The sequence below is a fragment of the Protopterus annectens genome, chromosome 1.part0 (assembly GCF_019279795.1).
Source record: "Protopterus annectens isolate FY-2018-M chromosome 1.part0, PAN1.0, whole genome shotgun sequence".
NCBI classification, from domain to species: domain Eukaryota; kingdom Metazoa; phylum Chordata; order Ceratodontiformes; family Protopteridae; genus Protopterus; species Protopterus annectens.
In genome coordinates, this window is record NC_056725.1 from 513,889,790 (window position 1) to 513,909,555 (window position 19,766).

Below are 19,766 nucleotides of genomic sequence, written 5' to 3' on the forward strand. Positions count from 1 at the left end.
ACGAGGCCACAAGGGGGCAATGAGGATGAGAGGGGTCTTCAGGCTACAAGCCTTCTGCAAGACCCTAGGAATTAGAGGAGTCACCATAGAGGAGTCCCGTTGGCCAACTGTGAACCAGAACGTCCTTACATAACTCCCCTGTCGGGGGATCAGGGCAAAGCAGTTGCTGCATTTGTGGTTGACTGGGGAGGCAAACAGAGCAACATGGTTGACCCCAACAGTTGAATATCTGACGTGTTACTGAAGGATTCAGGGACCACTCATAGGGACTCAAGACAGACCTGCTGAGTTTGTCTGCCAGCACACTGGAACTGTCAGGAATGTGAGTTGCAAGAAGAAAGCACCTGGAAGACATTGTCCATTCACACACTCTCATGGTCTCTCTGCACAGCGGATAAGACAGTGTTACCCTCTGCTTGCTGATGTACCAGACAACTGCCATGTTTATCTGTTTGAATTGCTATATTCCCAAGAGGACGGCACTCCTGAAAGGCTTGCAACATTAGGAGGACTGCTCTCATCTCCAGGATGTTTATGTGAAATTGTGTTTCTGTGGGGGACTACGAGCCTTAAACCATCCTGCCCTGAAAATGCCCCACCCCAACAGGGAGGCATCCGTGGTCACAGTGGCCTTGGGCGGGGGAAGACAAAAGGGTCTACCTAGAGTTAGAGACTGAAGCCACCAGCCAAGGTGATTCCTGCACACCTGAGTCATCCTGATGGGCATGGACAAAGGATGAACCTGCGTGGACCACTGGACTGCCAGGGTCCACTGTAGAACCCGCATGTGATACCTGGTGAGTGGCACTAACTGGAGGATAGCTGCCTTCGAACCTAAAGTTTGCAGAATTAGATGCGTTGCTGGGTGTTACAGAACCAGTAACTGAGAGACTTGATCCCAAATAAGATGAACTCTACCATAGGAGTAGTGCACTGCAATCTTTGACATTATGTCCAGATGAACCCAGATAAACTCCAAGTTTTGCACGGTGAAAGAATTGATTTGGGCAGGTTGATTGTGATGCAAAGATCCTGAAAGAGATTGCGGGTATAATGGGTGGCTAGTGACAACTGATGCCTCGTGGGGGTCATGAGGGGCCAATCATCCAGGTACTGAAAGACCTGGAAACCTTGCAGCCAGAGATGAGCTGCCACCACTGCCAAACATTTGGTAAACACCCAAGGGGCTGTGGTGAGTCCAAAGGGCAGGGCTGGGATCTGGTAGTGACTGGCTCCTAATCGAAAATGCAGGTGTCTCCTGGAGCGTCTGCTGATCTTGATGTGATAGTACGCATCCTTGAGATCCGCTGATCTGAGGTGATATTTCTCTAGGCTAGTGTGTGAAGGGAGAATCGTCCCCCAATGCCTCCAAGGCAGGACAGTCAGGCAGCGCTTCAGGAGCCCTGAAGAGATTTCTCTGAGAAAGGTTCCCAGGAGCACTGATTCTACGGACTCCCTCTGCCTCTAAGGTGGCGTCTATCATTGAATCCCCTAACCCGGCCTGTGGAAGAGGATTCTTGTGAAGCATCCTGGAAGAAGGACAGAGTCCTGCAGAACTGAAGTTTCTTACCATCTCTGTCTTAGAAAAAGATCATTGGGAATTAGAAAACTTGATTCCCACTGCAGACAGAATCTTTCCCTCCTGCTCTCTGCAGAGCAATGGCTCCTTGAAGGAAGATCCGAACAAGGTTGAACTGCTGAAGGGAGCATTAAGAGATGCTTTGAAGGGCTCCACAAACCTGCAAAGGCAAAGCCAGGTATGCCATCTAATGGCAATAACTGTGCCAGCTGCTCAACAGGTGGCCTCTGCTGTGTTGGAGATCAATCACATCGAAGCATTAGCCACAGAAGCCAGAGTAGACAACTTAGGAGAGATGAATTTAAGAGACTCTGGAGGCAGCAACTCTGTAAGGGAAGTGGTAAGTTCCGACACCAAATCCCTCTGAAGCTGGGTAAAATGTGCCATGTAGTTGGTTTCCCTCAGTCCAAAAGTAGCTGAGGCAAAGAAGCTCTTTCTGAAATGGTCAATCGCCCAAGACTCTATTCGGGGGATGGACCGAGGAGCTGTGCTCTGCTAGTTCCTTCTTAGTAGCGGCGGCCACCATGATGGCATCAACAGGGATGCTCTTACTCCAAAAGGGTTTATTTTTCAGGGGGTCTGAGGAATTTGTCTGCCTTTCTGGGTACCAGTTCCACTGTAGCTGGCTCCTTCCAACCCCCTGCCAGTAATGAGCCCCACCAGCTTGTCAGCACGGAGGGACACCCAGGTAGAAGATGGGCCCTTCCCGAAGACCTTCAGGAAAGTACAGTTGTGTACACTTACCATAAATGTAGATGTTCGAGTGTATTCACTGTTGCAGTCATTACATTTGGGTAATCTGCTGGCAGGTTGCCATCAGTCGGCCTGAATTACAAAGTCTTGGGTCCTGCATCGGTTGCTGTCTCCTCTTCCATGACGTCAGGTCGTCAGTGGTATAAAACAAGCAGCAGATGCCATTTTCTTTAGTTTTTCTTGCCCCAGATGTCAGGTGCCTCCAAAAAGGTAGCAAAAAAAAAAAAAATATATATATATATATATATATATATATATATATATATATGTGTGTGTGTGTGTGTGTGTATACACACACGTGTATACACACACATGCATCAATATAAACTTTACCTTCATCTACAAGCAAATACACCACATAGGTTGTAGAAGATAGAGAAGGAAAGATAAACTCCAGAATAAAAGGGGGGATGGCGGGAGAGTAACCTGGACTGCAACAGTGAATACACTCGAACATCTACATTTATGGTAAGTGTACACAACTGTACTATGTTCTTCGTGTTTCACTGTTGCAGTCATTACATTTGGGTAGAATCCCAAAGCTATGGTTGGGAGGCTGGATCTAAACAGCATTAGGAGCGGCTATAAGGCCCTGCACAACTGCAGTGGCAAAGCCTGCCCTGGACTTAGAGTAGAGAGGCAAATGATAGTGCTTTGTAAAGATGTGAACAGAACTCAAAGTAGCAACCTCTAGAATTTCTTTGATTGGTTGGTACTCCTCTGAGAAAGGCTGCTGAAGTAGCCGCAGCTCTGGTGGAATGAGACCTAATGCCCTTGGGCACAGGTTTACCATGGTGTAAGTAGCAGAAACAGATGCAGTGGCTTATCCACTTTGAAATTGTCTGCTTTGAAATAGCCTTTCCTTCTGATCCTGCAACATATGACACTAGTAATTGCTTAGTTTTTCTTAGAGCTTTAGTCCTGCGCAACTAGAATCTTAGCTGTCTGTGTACATCCAAGGAATGCAGAATTCTCTCCCCTTTGTTCTGTGGATGAATTGTTTGGTTAAGAGCCACACTGGAAACTGCCTTAGGCATAAAAGTAGGATTTGTCCTCAGAGACACCCTGTCTGGGTAAAATATGATAAAAGGCTCCACAGCCATGAGGGCCTGTAGCTCTGAAAACTCTTCTTGCTGAAGTAATTGCTAGTGGCAGAGCTGTTTTCCATGATAAAAACTTTGTATCAGCAGTAGCAGCTGGTACAAAAGGAGGCAGGGTGAGCTTTTCCAACACATAATTGAGGTCCCATGCAGGAATTGGTGTCTTCTAGGAGGCCTTACATTTTTGGCTCCTCTAAGATACTGCTTTAGTAAAGGATGAGAAAAGATTGATGGCTCTGTATTGTAATGAGCCGAAATGGCAGAGGCATGGATTTTAATTGATGAAAAAGATAGGCTTTTGTCAAGCATCTCAGTCAAGTATTGCAATATCTGAGGAATATTTGGTTCTGCTGTATCAGTTCCTTGTGCTTGATTCCAAGCACAGAATCTATTCCATTTATCAGCATAAGATTTTCTAGTACTAGGCCTTCTAGCTTTCAAAATGGCATCCATCACAGCTTTACTGAGTGGTGTTGTTTGTATAACTACATGATCTGCCATGCTGCCAGGTTCAGTGTCTGGAGTTGATTGTGCAGGATCTGATTGTGTTGCTGGGACAGTAGTTGAGGTCTTTGAGGTAAGGTCCAAGCTGGGTATTGAGACAAGTTCCTTAGGATTGGGTACTAGTATTGGCGGGGCCAGTCCGGTGCAATTAGTATCGTGCTTGGTTTCTCTTGTCTGACTTTTAGGAGGAGCTTGGGAAGAAGAGACAGTGTAGGAAAGAGCGTCCACTTTCCATGCTTGTCTGTGATAAGTCCTTGTGCAGAATCTTTTCAATTGATAATTCTGAGGGGAGGCAAAAAAAAATCTATGTCTGGGCTCTCCCATTTCTTTATCATCATGCTGAAGACTTGTGGATCTAGTTTCCACTCGTGAGGATCCATAAGGTTTCTGCTTAAATTGTCTTCCAGAGTATTTTGCTTTCCTGGCGAGCTTGAAGATGTATTTGGTAAGTCAAAGCTGTGTCCCACAGTGCCATGGCTAATCTGCAAAGGGGGTATGAGTGTGTGCCCACTTGCTTGTTTATACACCACATGACTGTGGTGTTGTCCGTCTTTATCAGTAATTGCCCTGGATGAAGTAAGTCCTTGAAGGCTGTTAGGGCATTTTAAACAGCTAGCATCTCTTTCTGGCTGATATGTAGATGCATTTGTTTTGGTGCCCATATGCCCTGAATGCATCTTCCTGCCATGTGGGCCCCTCAGGCATTATCTGATGCGTCTGTTAAGGTTTGGCTGGCAGGGGGTAGAGTGAAGGGCCGTCCCACGTTTTGGTGACAGGCCTTTGCCCATCATAGAAACTCCTGTTGCAGGCAGGGAATGAGAGGAATCATTGTTTCCAGACTGTGTGAATGCTGACTACATAAACTTTTTAGGTACCACTGAAGTTTCCTCATATGCAGTCTTGCATATGGAATTAGTAGGATGCAGGATGCCATATAGCCCAAAGTCTGCAGAATTTGTCTTGCAGAAGACTGCTTTTGTTGCCATCAGTTTGAAGTAGGCAGTTTCCTTTGTTTGTCTGGCATGAGGTAAAGCCATCTGGGCAGTTGTATTCAAGCTTGCACCCAGGAATGTTATCTTTTGGGAGGGTACCAGTTTTGATTTCTTTTCATTTATTGTGTACCCTAGGCATGTTAGAAGCCTTTTCACAAATGCCAGGTGTCGAAGAAGAGTGTGTCCTTGTTCTCTGCTTGAATGAGACAGTCGTCCAAGTAAGGATATATTTGTATACTTCTTTGTCTGCAAAATGCAATTACTGGTGCCAGGCACTTTGTAAAGACCCTGGGCACAGTAGATAAGCCAAAGACCAGTGCAGAGAATTGGTAATGCATTAAGCCAGCCTTGAATCTGAGGTATCTTCTGCACGACTGTCTTATTGGGACATGCAGGTATGCCTCTTTTAGGTCTAAAGTCACCAGCCAAGTATTCTTGCCCGGCATGGGCAGAAGCTGCTGCAAAGGCAGCATTTTGAATTTTGGAATATCCAGGTATGTGTTCAAAATCGATAAATCCAGTATTGGCCGCCAGGTCTTGCCCTTTCTGGGTACCAAGAACAGTCTTGAGTAAAAACCTTGTCCTTTTTCCTGTTCTGGTACTGTCTGAATGGCCCTCATATCCATGAGTGACGTAACCTGTTTCTGTGCCTCTGCCCATTGATTTTTTGGCAGATCTGACCAACCCTTTGGTACTGGCGGAGTGTGGAAATGGAATCTGTATCCTGTGATACGATGTCTAGTACCCACTTGTCCTGGGTTATTAACTGCCAATTTTGAGCAAAAAGTGCTAATTTTCCCCCGTGGGTGCTGCCAAAAGATAAGTGCTTGGTGTAAAGCAGAGGGAAGTCATTGGAATTGCTTTCTGTAGTTTTGTGCTTTATCTCCTCCAGATTTGGAGGTGGATATGCCCCATTGCTTTGACCTATATGAGTCTCGCGCCTGGTATCTGGAACCCTTAGGGCGTCTGGATTTGCCCCTTTGAGCTCTGACACAGGAAAGGACCAATTTTTTGTAGGCCAGTGTCTACTAAATCTTGGTGGCTGCACTTGTAAGAAGTCTTTAACAGTTTGCATGGACTTAGCTTTGTCTTCCATTTTCTTTAAAACCTCTTCTGCCTTAATACCAAACCGAGAATCATACTGTAAAGGTGCATCTAGCAATTTAGCTTTAACATGATCAGGCAAATTTTGTTTCTTTAACCAGGCATGCCTCCTAATCACAGATCCAGTAACTGCGGCCCTGCAGGAGGCCTCTAAAGAATCAAAACCACACTGCAAAGTAGGTTTTCCAACTTGTTCAGCTGCATGCAATAATTCCTGCAATTCTTTATTTTCTGCACATTCTGAAATCATCATTTTCTGTTTCAGCAATCCCATAACATGTTGTTGGTACTTAAGCATATGAAATTGACAGTTTAAGGCCCTGATTGCCAAGGCTGCAGATGTATAAACCTTTTTTCCCCATCTGTCCAGTGCCCTTGAATCTGTCAGGAGGAGTAGGATTTTTTCCTGTTGAGGCCTTAACTCCCTTTGGGCCCTGTGAAATAGTTTCAGGATCAGCAGCAGGTTTTCTAAATAAAAACTGAAATGAGTAAGGGACCCTGTAATATCCATCAGGCTTACTGGGAGCCGGAGGTAAGGAGTCAAGCTTGACTCCGAAAACACATCATCCACAATGTCTAAAACAGGGGGGAATGGCTAAAGGCTTGTGCTGAGGGAGAAGGAAATCGCTGAGCCTCTTTTTTTGATTCTGAGAAGTCTTGACTCTCCCAGTGAAAATGCTCCCTCAAAGTATGCAAGGTTTCTCCAAATTAATAATCCTCAGGAGGAGATGCAGATGGAATAGAATCCTCATAGGGAGGTATAGAGAATTCCTTATCAGAAGAAATAGAAACCTGATCTGAAGATTCATAACCAGTGTCTTGCTTAGGCCTCTTACCTGGAGGGGGATGGGTACCCCTGATCAAGGTAATAAGGTCTTCAGCCATTTTCATCATCTGTTTTTTAGGCATAGAGGCCTGTGCACGTGGTTCATGCATCAGTTTTTTTAGTTTTAGAAGTTGCTTTTGTCTTTGGTTTTGCAGCTGTCATCAGTTTGATATATAAATGTTGAGGTCTGAATATACCCTCAGAAGCCGGTGCCTGCTCAGCGGCTCCGGACCCATCCGAGGGAAATACATCCGTCGGTCCAATACCATGAGTATCTTGAGGCATGCCGGACTCCACATGGGTGCCAGTAGTGGCCTGCGACTCGAAGGTAGCGGGTATCAGGGGCTGCGAAAGCGATTCACTGAGTACCGGCGACTGGCTTAGAAGCTTCGTCGTCGGTTTTGGATCTCGACTGCCTTTCTCTGTCCCTTTCTTTGTGTTTATGTACTCCAGTAGTCGGATTGTTATCCGACATTTCTGGGTAGTTAAATCGGTTTCCAAAATACTTTGATGCAAAAATATACCGACGCTCAATAGTGCGTTGGTTAAATCTAGCACAAAACCGACAGCCAGGCATGTTGTGATCAGGGCCTAGGCAAGGAATACAGTAGAAGTGGAAATCCTTATGAGGTATTTGCTTCCCACAAGTAATACAATTAACTTTTTCTGATATTGGTAAAAAGCAAGAAAAAAGTTTCCCCAAAGGGGTACTTCGCTTTAGTGAAGACTTCAGTTCTGAAACTCAAACTCGAATATTTCAGTAGTCAGCCGACCGGCACTTGCAAAATGCTTCTGCTTTGGGCACCGTGCGGCAAGAAAGACTAAAGAAAATGGCGTCAGCTGCATGTTTTATACCCCTGAAGGCCTGACGTCATGGAAGAGGAGACCGCAACCGACGCAGGACCCAAGACTTTGGAATTCTGGCCGACTGAGGGCAACCTGCCAGCAGATTACCCAAATGCAATGACTGCAACACTGAAACACGAAAAACATCTTGTTTAGCTTTGACAGGTCTAAGATGGGTCTCCAAGTGCCCTCTTTTCTTGGGACTACAAAAATCCTTGAGTAGAAGCTTCTTGTTCTGGAGGGACAGGCTTGATGGGTCCTTGCTGAAAATAGCTCCATAAGAGCAGGCAGTAAGAGGCTTTCCTGCTGTTTTGGTGGTTCTGGAATAACCAAGGGTGGTATTTCTCTGAAGTGGATATAGTAGTCCTTCTCTATGATGTTAAGGACCCACTGATCCTAGGTGATGGGTTTCCACTGGTTTTGGAAGAAAGACAGTCTTTCTGCTAGATGTTTGGAAGGGATGGGAAGTGGTAAAGTACAGCAAGGTAGAATACAGTCATAGTTGCTGTAGGTGCTGGGCGAGTTCATTGGAGCCCCTAGCCCTCTGGGAGTGTTCTCTTTACCACCTCCAAAATTGTCTTGGTCTTTTACTAAGGGGTGGCCTCCTCTTGTCTTATCTAGGTGGGAAAGGCCAAGGTTTTGAAGTGTAATTCCCACTGTAACTTGTGTTTGGAGATGCGTAAAAATTCTTCGACAGTTTTAATTTGCTTTCCTTTTTTGTTCAGTTTCTCAAAAACTTCAGTTGCCAGACCAGAAAGGAATTCCTTGTCCAATGGGTCTGACAGGGGCTGGGTCTTCAGTTTTGCATGTCTGTGGACAACAGAACCTGCAGCAGCTGCTCTGAAAGAAGCATTTAAGGCATTATAGCCACATTTAATGAGTGCCTGGAGACTTGTAAAGCTTATCTGGCTCCCTCCTGGATTTTTTTGGATAAGGTTTTATTTGTAAATACAGTCTATGTTAGCTAGCATTTTGTCTTGAAGAAATTCAAGGTACTTTAGCATATAGAATTGACAATTCAAAGCTCTCACTGCCAGGATGGCAAAGGCATATATGCTTTTTTCTTAAATGTGTCTAATCTGCTTTCCCAGTCATTAGGTAGGAGAGGTCTCATTGGTTTCTTTAGGCAAGCCTTTTGTGGATTCAGTGGAGACAACAGAAGGATCAGCCTTCAGATTTGTTTTTTGAGGTGCTTGTGAGATTCAAGCACTCTGTAAACCTGTCTGGTTTCCTTGAAGCAGAGGCTAGAGAGTCAGGGTGTAGAGCTATGTTTTTAAGACATCATCCAACACGATGTGTACTGGAGGAACAGCCAGTAGTCTGAGTGAGGGTAAACTCACTAGTGGGCCTGGGAGAACTGCTTACTTTTCCAACTGAAAGCCTCCTTCATTCTACGTAGGGTATTCCTAAAGGAGTGTTCCTCCACGGGAGTTGGAAAAGTGTGTGCCACAGTCAAGAGTCTGGGTAAGGTTGAGGTAGCACGTGGCCAGAGTAAGACAATTCCTCCTAATCCTCTGAGCTAGAAGAGTCTTCTCTCCTCCTGTAAAACTACTTCCCTGCTCCTTTCAGATTGAGAGGCCTTGGTAAAGAATGAGTCGGCTCTCAAGATTTCATGAAGGCCATAAACTTCTGTCCTACTTTAAGGAGGTTGTGGGCTTCAGTCTGAGAAGAGGTGGTTGGAGGCAGTGGTGAAGCTAATTTAAGTGATTCACTTTGGTTTGGTTGTCTGTTTTAAAGGGGTGACCACAGGATGAGGTCATCTGATTGCAACTTTGGTTGTGGCTACAGAAGTAGCAGAAGTGCATTGGACTGCAGAGACAGAAAGAACTGAAGATACTGATGACTCTTACACCCACACATCCAGATGTCAGTCTTCCGATGTTCATCGGATAGGGATAATGCAAAGACACTGGAAATCGGCACCTTTGCAAGCTTCTGCAGGACCCACGAATCAGTACTGCAACAAAAACTACAAAAATTATCATGTAATACCAAAAACAAGCATTAGAAAGAACAAAACCTGAAAGAGGGCCTACTCATTTGATTTAATCAATCAAGTTTATTAGAAGGTTTTGAACAAATGCATAAATTGTACCTCTACTCCTTTATTAGGTAAGAAACAATCTAATATTAAAAAGATTAGATCGGTTAAATTTCAGAAAGGTTTTATTTTAACACAGCACCAATAATGCCTCAACAGGACATGTTTTCACAAAAAAATGGGAAATTTATGTCAGAGCCCATGGTACATTAGAACATCCCTGATTAAATTGATGCTGCTCCTGTATGTAGTAAAGAACCTGGTTGAGACAAATAGAAAAACTAGGTATTCCTAGTATGAAGAGGGTTGGTGCTTTTAAGCGTGGCACTTGCTCCTACCGTGAAACATATTATTGAAGTCAAGGATCATAATACTGAAGGTGTAACTAATAAGATTAACTAGGCACTACAACTGTAACATGCGGTGTGATATATACTGTGCTATGTCAAATTTGCTCAGCCCATTATGCAGACAAAACAAAACAGAAAAAACACTCCATGAAAACATTACAGAACACATTTATAACATAAAAAATGTAATATAAAAAATTTAGTTTTAAACATGCTTTGAATTGTAACAGTTTCCAAAAGTTTTTATTTTTATATTTAGTTTTGAAGAAAGGTGACAAGAATCCTAGAGGGGGTACTGGGAAAAAACAGTCAAACAGTTGTTATGGGAGTTAAACTTAAGTGCTTAACAAAACCCTGGAATAAAAGAAAATACATCACTTAACAGAGTGTTTGAAGAGCTGCTAAACTACCAAGTTTATGCAGATATGTTTCACAAATGTATTTTTACTGCATTCTTGAAATGTCATTTCTATGCACAGCGTGTTTTTTTAAATAAAAGACAGGTTTAGATTTTGTTGAATTTTTGTATTGCCTAATTGTTTAGAAGTGGTTTCTTTGGATCATGTGATTTCATGGTGTTTTAAATGCAGTGTCTATTATGTAAATCAGTTCTGAACAAGTCCATTTACAATGAGGATGAAAGATATGCTTGACATTTTCCTTCCACTTTTACTTTGTCTATACAAATAATTTATAAGAGTAATATTAAAACCTCTTTACTCAGACATAACCCTACCTACCCTCCCCCCACTCCACATTAACTTTTAGACTAATCCCTTCCTTTTCCATCTCCTCTCCATCATTTTCCCCACAGCTTCCCATACCACACACACTATACTTCAACTAGAAGTTCTTGTACATACTGCAACCTAAGTAGTATAATGACCACTGATCTCTACTTCAGACAATTTACCCTGCAACCTATATAATTCCTCCGTTTGATAATCTCTGTAAGCTTCACTATGAAAAAAATATAACCACTGTATACCCCTACAACCACATACTGTACAAATACTGTGCATTATTGTAAATACTACTGTACATTATTCACTATTTTGCATATTTTTTAAACTGCTTGTTACTGTTACCTGTTATGGAGCTTTTCTCCCCAGGTCTCTGATGAAAATGGACTTCATTCCCAGTTGGATTTTCCCAGTAAACAAATGTAAAATAAACTGTTATACTGAAGTCTTCAAAGCTGGACTGTGCAGTGTGCTTTGAGGTTACTATGGCAAAACATCCCCAGGCTAATGGTGGTACCTGACATTCAGACCTCTACAGAAGGAGCTGGTTGAACTCCAAGATGCTAAACTTTCACTCATTTCAAAGAGGAAGACCTCCTCTTTCTTAGCTCCAATGGGAAGCAAACAGTACAGTTGTGTACACTTACCATAAATATAGATGTTAGAGTGTATTCACTGTTGCAGTCATCACACTTGGGTTATCTGCCTGCAGGTAAATCCTCAGTCGGCCCAAATACCACTGACTTAGGATTTTTGCGTCGGATGCTGTTGCTTCTTCCATGACGGCAGGTCATCAGGGGTATAAAACAGACAGCCGGCGCCTTTACATCAGTTTTTCTTGCCCCAAATGTCTGGAGACCCCAAATAGGAAGCTAGTAATATGGTGGGGAAAGTACAGTTTTGTACCTACCATAAATGTAGATGTCCGAACAGGATAGCATCTGCAGTCCTTACAAATGGGTTGTCCTGTCGTCAGGCAGCCCTTCGGTCGGCCGGATTCCAAAGTCTGGGTCTGGCCTCGGCTGGTGTCGCACTCCACCCGACGTCATCTCTGCTGGTCTTCGGGTATAAAGGCATCAGCCGACGCCATTTTCCTCAGTGTTTCTTGCCCCAGATGCCAGTTGCCCTCTTGGAAAGCTAAATGTTTGGGTAAATGCCAATGTTTCCAAAAAAGTAGAAGGCAAACACAAAAAATAAGCATGTATGTACATATATACAAACAAATACACCATAAGAGATCCCCCCCCAGCTAGCTATTAGGTGGGTAAATACCCTAGGAGTACCACAGAGGGGAAGGAGGGTGGGTAATCCTGACTGCAGATGCTATCCTGTTCCGACATCTACATTTATGGTAGGTACAAAACTGTACTATGTCCTTCAAGGATGCAGTCCTTACAAATGGGTAGAATACCATAGCCAAACTAGGGGAGGAGGAAGAAGAATTATGGTGTAGTAAGGATCCCTTGCAAAACAGCAGTGGCAAACCCTGCTCGGGATCTAGAGTATAGAGGTAAGTTATAATGCTTGGCAAATGTATACACCGAGGACCAAGTAGCAGCCTCAATAATGTCCTTGGTAGCCACTCCTCGTAAGAAAGCTGTGGTAGTGGCTGTAGCCCTTGTAGAATGAGGCCTTATGTTCTGTGGAATTTGCTTTCCATGGTAGGAGTAACAGAATCTTATGCAATTTCCTATCCACTTGGAGATTGTCTGTTTGGAAATTGCTTTTCCTTCCCTTCCTGTTGCATAAGCTACTAGAAGCTGGTCAGTTTTTCTATTGCCCTTGGTTCTGTCCAGGTAGTAGCGCAACTGTCTATGTACATCCAAGGTATGCAGCAGTCTTTCCCCCCTGTTCTGTGGATTGGGAAAGAAGGTAGGTAGGTGGATTGCCTGGTTTAGAGACACTCTGGATACCACCTTAGGCATAAATGTAGGATTAGTTCTCATGGACACTCTATCTTGATGGAAGATTAGGAAGGGTTGTACTGCCATTAAAGCCTGTAGTTCGAAACCCTTCTTGCTGAAGTAATTGCCAGTAGGAAAGCAGTTTTCCAGGATAGGTGTTGAAGATCTGCTGTTGCTGCTGGTTCGAATGGAGGGAGTGTCAATTTTTCTAGCACAAAGTTCAAGTCCCATGCTGGTAATGGTGGTTTCCTAGGAAGTTTTACATTCTTAATTCCTCTGAGGAACTGCCTGAGTAGAGGATGTGAGAAGACAGGGGGATCGAAGCTGTATTCTGCAGAAATAGCTGATGCATGTATCTTGATGGAGGAATAGGACAGGCCTGTATGGAGAAGCTCTGCCAAATACTCCAGGATGTTGGCAATATCTATCTTTGACACATCTTTTCCTCTTTCAGTACTCCAAATGACAAACCTTTTCCATTTTCCTGCATAGTTCCTTCTTGTTGAAGGTCTGCAGGCCTCAAGGATAATGTCTTTAACCCTTTGGGATAAATCTGGGTTAGTTGCTCTTATGTAATGTTCCAGGCAGTCAGTTGCAGAGTTTTCAGGTTTGGATGCAGGATGTTGTAGTGGCTCTGAGTTAACATCAAAGGAATCAGGGGTAGTGTCCACGTTTCCCCCCGAGACATGCTCCTCAGCAATGGATACCAATGTTGTCTTGGCCAATTTGGAGCTATCAGAATTATCCTTGGGCGTTCCTCTTTGATTTTCAGTAGTACCTTGTGTATCAAAGGAAGAGGTGGAAATGCATATGCTGTCAGGCCTTTCCAACTGAAGGATAGAGAGTCCACCTTCCAAGCAAGTGGGTGGTATGTCCTTGTGCAGAATTTCTTGAGCTGGTGATTGAGTGGGGATGCGAATAGGTCTATTTGTGGCATTCCCCATTTCTTTGTGATGGCCTTGAAGATGTCCGGGTGTAGCATCCATTCGTGAGCATCCGAGGTAGTTCTGCTTAACATGTCTGCTAGGATGTTTTCTTTTCCGGTACAAATATTGCCTGTAACTGAATGTTGTAGCTCAGAGCCATATTCCATAGGTCCAGAGCCATTCGGCATAGGGGTATGAATGAGTGCCTCCCTGTTTGTTGATGTACCACATGACTGTGGTGTTGTCTGTCCTTATCATCAATTGGCCTTCTTTGAGGAATGGTCTGAAATTCTGGATTGCTAGTTTTACTGCCAGCATTTCTTTTTGATTTATGTGCAGGTGCAGCTGATCTGGAGTCCATAAGCCTTGAATGCACTTGTCCAGCATGTGGGCCCCAACCTAGGTCTGAGGCGTCCGTTGTGATGGTTTGGCTTGTTTGAATGTTGTGGAAGGACAAACCTGGGTTTGACTGGCATGCCTGAGCCCACCATAGGAACTCTTGTTTCAGGCATGGGATTAGTGGTATTTCGGTTTCTAAGCTGTGCCTGTGCTGAGACCATAAAGTCTTTAGGTACCACTGTAGCTTTCTCATATGCAGTCTGGCATGGGGGACCAGGATTATGCAGGATGCCATGAAGCCCAAGGCCTGCAGTACTTTCCTTGCTGTTAGTTTGTTCTGCTTTGTTAATGCCAAGAAGTAAAGAGGAAGTTGTTCTTGTTTTTCTGCAGTTAGGAATGCCATCTGTTTTACTGTGTCCAATTCTGCACCCAAGAATGTTCTTGTTTGGGATGGTATCAGTCTTGACTTTTTTAAATTGGCAGTGTATCCCAGGGCTTGTAGTAAGCAAATGACTCTTTGTAAGTCTTGTGTCAGCTTGCTTTTGTTGTCCGCTTGTATCAGGCAGTCGTCCAGGTATGGATAAATTTGGATTCCCTGTAGCCTGCAATGAGCGATTACTGATGCCAGGCATTTCGTGAACACTCTGGGTGCAGTAGATAAGCCAAAGGGCAATGCTGAGAACTTGGAGATTGTCTGTTTGGAAATTGCTTTTCCTTCCCTTCCTGTTGCATAAGCTACTAGAAGCTGGTCAGTTTTTCTATTGCCCTTGGTTCTGTCCAGGTAGTAGCGCAACTGTCTATGTACATCCAAGGTATGCAGCAGTCTTTCCCCCCTGTTCTGTGGATTGGGAAAGAAGGTATGCCTCCTTGAGATCTAGAGTTACCAGCCAACACTCCTTGCCCAGCATGGGAAGAAGTTGCTGTAGGGTCAGCATTTTGAATTTTGGAACAATGATGAAGGTGTTTAAAGCGGACAGGTCGAGAATAGGTCTCCAACTTTTCTCTTTTCTTGGTACTAGGAAGAGTCTGGAGTAAAATCCCTTGCCCTGTTCTGTAGGTGGTACCCTTTCCACAGCTCTCATCTTTGTTAATTGAGCTATTTGTTTTAGAGCTTCTGTCTTTTGATTTGGTGGTAGGTTTGGCATTCCTCTTTTTACTGGTAAGGTGTGGAAATGAAACCTGTAGCCTTGGTCTATAGTTTGCAAAATCCATTTGTCTCTTGTGATATAGTGCCAATTTTTTGAAAATAAGGCTAACTTTCCGCCTAAGGGTGCTGCTATTTGTTCCCTGGTAGGCGGTGTCAGAGCCAAGTCACTGTGATTGTCCTGTTGCAGTGGTAGTGGTTGTATCTGTGCCTCGTTGGTTATTGCCTTGCCACTGGCGTCCCCTGTAGGCACCTCCTCTGGATTGATTTCTGCCTCTGGAACGTCTATTCCTGCCTCTCTGAGATTTAGAGGAGTCTGGAAAGGACCAATTTTTGGAAGGCCAGTTCCTGCTAAACCTTGGGGGCTGTACCTGTAAGAAATCTTTAACTGTTTGTACAGATTTTGCCTTCTCTTCCATTTTCTTCATTACTTGTTGGGCAGGAGAACCAAATAGACTGACCTTATCCATAGGAGCATCTAAAAGCTTTGCTTTAACATGATCCGGCAGGACCTGTTCTTTCAACCATGCATGCCTTCTTATAACTGTGCCAGTCATGGCTGATCTAAATGAAGCCTCCAGTGCATCATAGCCACATTTTAAAGAATGGTTACTAACCTGCTGAATGTTATTCACCATTTCTAAAACATATTTCTTATCTAAGGAATCATCAGAGGACAGTTTCTTAGTTAACTGATCAAGCATAAACTCTTGGTATTGGATCATGTGAAACTGACAGTTCAAAGCTCTAGCTGTGAGAGTGGCAGAGGTGTATACTTTTTTACCCCATCTCTCTAAGGACCTGGATTCCCATTCAGAAGGGAGAGGGTTTTTCGCTGAGGTCGAAGCTACTGCCTTAGGCCCCTGGGAGATAGTCTCAGGATCTGCAAGAGGAGCCTTGTATAAGTGGTGATGAGTGTCCGGTACCCTGTAAAACCTAACGGGCTTGGCAGGGGCTGGAGGTAAAGTATCAGGAGCAGTGCAAGCATCATTAAATGCATCATCCACAACAGGAAGAACTGGAGGTATAGCTAAGGGCCTATGTTGCGGTAAGTGTAGAAAGGTCCTAAGCCTTTTTCTTGAATCTGAGAAATCTTGTCCCTGCCATTGGAATTGATCTCTCATGGCATGTAAGGTTTCTCCAAAGGAAAATTCCTCAGGTGGAGAGGCAGAAGGGATAGATTCTTCAGCATCGGAATCTTCATAAGTAGAAAAAGGAGCCTCTGGATGGTCTGTATTGTCTGTATCATCAGAAGAGTCATCTGAGGACACTGGCTCAGGGGGCTCTACTCTAGGTCTCTTTTCTGGAGGTTGAGAGGCCCTGTCTGGGTGAGATTGGGATCCCCTTATTAAAGAGATGAGATCCTCTGCCAGAGTAAGCATTTGGGAACTGGAACTGGGCCTGTGAGAGGGGGTCTTAACAGGCACAGACTTAGCAGTTTTGGCTGCTTTAGTCCTGGCAAAGGCCTTTATAGACATGGCTGCAGGAGGCCTAGCAGCACCACGTGCTGGGGTAGAGACATCCAAAGGGATGGTGTCCGATAATTCTAGAGAAACCACATTAGTAGGCAAAACTTCAGAGGCCGATTCAACTAGGGTAGCAGGGGCCTCGGTAGTAGTCATGGATTCGGCTGAAGATTGACCCGTTTGCTCGGTTTCGGCCGAAACCGAGACTCACGGTTTGCTTAACCGTGGTTTCGGCCGAAACCGCGGACCGCGAGTGTCGGTCCTTTTCTTTGCGTTTCTTAACAATCTGAATAGTCGGAGGATCCGACGGCATAATGTACGCAAAATCTGAGCCGAAAAACTGTTCAGCAAACTCCGACCGACGCCTAAGCGTTCGTCGGTTGAAGGAAGCACAGGCTAAACAGGCTGCTACGTCGTGGTCTGGGCCTAAACAAGGTAAGCAGTAAGAGTGGAAATCTTTATGAGGTATTTGTTTCCCACAAGTTAAACAGTTATTCACTTTTTCTGACATCGGCTGAGGCAAGAAAGAGTCCCCAACGGGTACTTAGCTTTTAGAAGTCTTCGAAGTAGTATTCGGTAGTAGTAATCTCTGGATCTGACCGACCGGCACTTGCGAACAGCTTCTGCTTCGGGCTCCACGCGGCAAGAAAGACTGAGGAAAATGGTGTCGGCTGATGCCTTTATACCCGAAGACCAGCAGAGATGACGTCGGGTGGAGTGCGACACCAGCCGAGGCCAGACCCAGACTTTGGAATCCGGCCGACCGAAGGGCTGCCTGACGACAGGACAACCCATTTGTAAGGACTGCAGATGCATCCTTGAAGGACATCACCACCAGTAAAAAGTAAATACCAATGCCATTAGGAATGGCCATAGAGAGGAGAGGTAGAAAGACAGAGAAAGCCAGGGGGCTGGAGGGAGGGAAAAGTACAGGTGTGTACACTTACCATAAATGTAGATGTTAGAGTGTATTCACTGTTGCAGTCATTACATTTGGGGTAATCTGCTGGCAGGTAGCCCTCAGTCAGCCTGAATAACAAAGTCTTGGGTCCTGCATCGGTTGCTGTCTCCTCTTCCATGACGTCAGGTCGTCAGGGGTATAAAAACATGCAGCAGACGCTATTTTAATCAGTTTTTCTTGCCCCAGATGTCATATAAACAGTAAATATATATAAATATACATATATATAAATGCACCTTAGAAACATAAAATTTACCTTCAACTAAAAGCAAATACACCACAAAGGCCTTTGAGTATAGTGAAGGAAAGAAAAGGTAAAGAATGGGGGATGTCGGTTGGGTAACCCAGACTGCAACAGTGAATACACTCTAACATCTACATTTATGGTAAGTGTACACAACTGTACTATGTTCTTCGTGTTTCACTGTTGCAGTCATTACATTTGGGTAGAATCCCAAAGCTATGGATGGGAGGATGGAACTATACAGCATTAGGAGCAGCTATAAGGCCCTGTAGGACTGCAGTGGCAAAGCCTGCCCTGGATTTAGAGAAGAGAGGTAAATTATAATGCTTTGTGAACGTATGAACAGAGCTCCAAGTAGCAGCTTCTGGAATGTCTCTGGTTGGGACCCCTCTGAGAAAAGCTGCTGAAGTAGAGGCAGCCCTGGTGGAATGGGATCAGTCTGCTTTGATATAGCCTTCCTCTCTGATCCTGCAGCAAATGCTACCAGTAGTTGCTCAGACATTCTTAGAGATTTTGTCCCGTTTAAGAAGAAACTTAGTTGTCCGTGTACATCCAATGAATGCAGAATCTGCTCTCCCTTGTTCTGCGGATTTGGGAAAAATGTTGGCAGGTGAATGGTCTGGTTAAGAGCCACACTGGATACTACCACCTTAGGCATAAAAGGAGGAATGGACCGGAGGGCCACCCTGGCCGGGTAAAATATGATGAAAGGCTCCACTGCCATGAGAGCCTGTAGTTCTGAGACCCTTCTTGCTGAAGTGACTGCCAAAAGAAAAGCTGTCTTCCAAGACAGAAATTTTATATTCCGCAGTAACTGCTGGTTCAAAAGGAGGCAGGGTGAGTTTTTACAGCACAAAATTGAGGTCCCATGCAGGAGATGGTGCTCTCCTGGGAGGTCTTAAGTTTTTGGCCCCTCTGAGATACTGTTTAAGCAGTGGACGAGAAAAGAGGGAAGGCTCTGTGTTGTAATGAGCCGAGATGGCAGAGGCATGGATTTTTATTGAAGAAAAAGATAGGCCCTTGGTCAAGCATCTCAGTTAAGTATTGTAAAATCTGAGGAATATTGGACTTTGCTGTGTCTAATCTTTGTGCTTGGTTCCAAGCACAGAATCTCTTCCATTTATCAGCATAAGATTTTCTAGTACTGGACCTTATGGCTTCTAAAATGACAGCCCTCACAGCTTTACTGAAAGATGTAGTTTGAATAGTTAGTTTATTAGCCATGCTGCAAGATTCAGAGTTTGGAGCGGTGTGTGCAGAATTTGATAGTTCTGCTGAGACAGTAGATGAGGTGTTTGAGGCAAATACCACGAAGGAAGGTGTGACATTCCTTAGAAGCGGGTAACAGTGCTGGAGAGGCCAGTCCAGAGCAATTAGGATCATTTTCGTTTTTTCCTGTCTGACTTTTAGTAAGATCATGGAGAGTAGAGGCAGAGGGGGAAAGGCATAGAGTGATAGTTTTTTCCAGCTGAAGGATAGAGCATCCACTGTCCATGCTTTTTTGTGATGAGTTCTTGTGCAGAATTTGTCCAACTGATAGTTTTGGGGAGAGGCAAATAGATCTGTGTCTGGGCTCACCCATTTCTGTGTTAACATGCTGAAGATTTGTGGATCCAGTTTCCATTCGTGCGGGTCCATAAGATTTCTGCTTAGGTCGCCTGCCACAGTATTTTGCTTTCCTGGCAGGAATTGAGCTTGAAGATGTATTCGGTAAGTCAAGGCCGTGTTCCACAAGGCCATGGCTAGTCTGCAAAGGGGGTAGGAATGTGTACCCCCTGCTTGTTTATGTACCACATAACTGTGGTGTTGTCCGTCTTTATCAGTAATTGTCCTGGATGAAGTAAGTCCTTGAAGGCTGTCAGAGCATTCTGAACAGCTATCATTTCTTTCTGGTTAATATGCAGATGGTTTGGAATTAATTTGCCCTGAATGCATCTCCCTGCC

At 44.4% G+C, this 19,766-nt stretch overlaps 1 protein-coding gene across 3 annotated transcripts in view; it reads right to left on the minus strand.

Moving 5' to 3' along the window:
* TJAP1 (tight junction associated protein 1) overlaps positions 1-19,766 on the minus strand; it is a 1,031,177-nt gene that overhangs the window by 766,904 nt on the left and 244,507 nt on the right. The gene's annotated exons all lie outside the window — the stretch shown is intronic.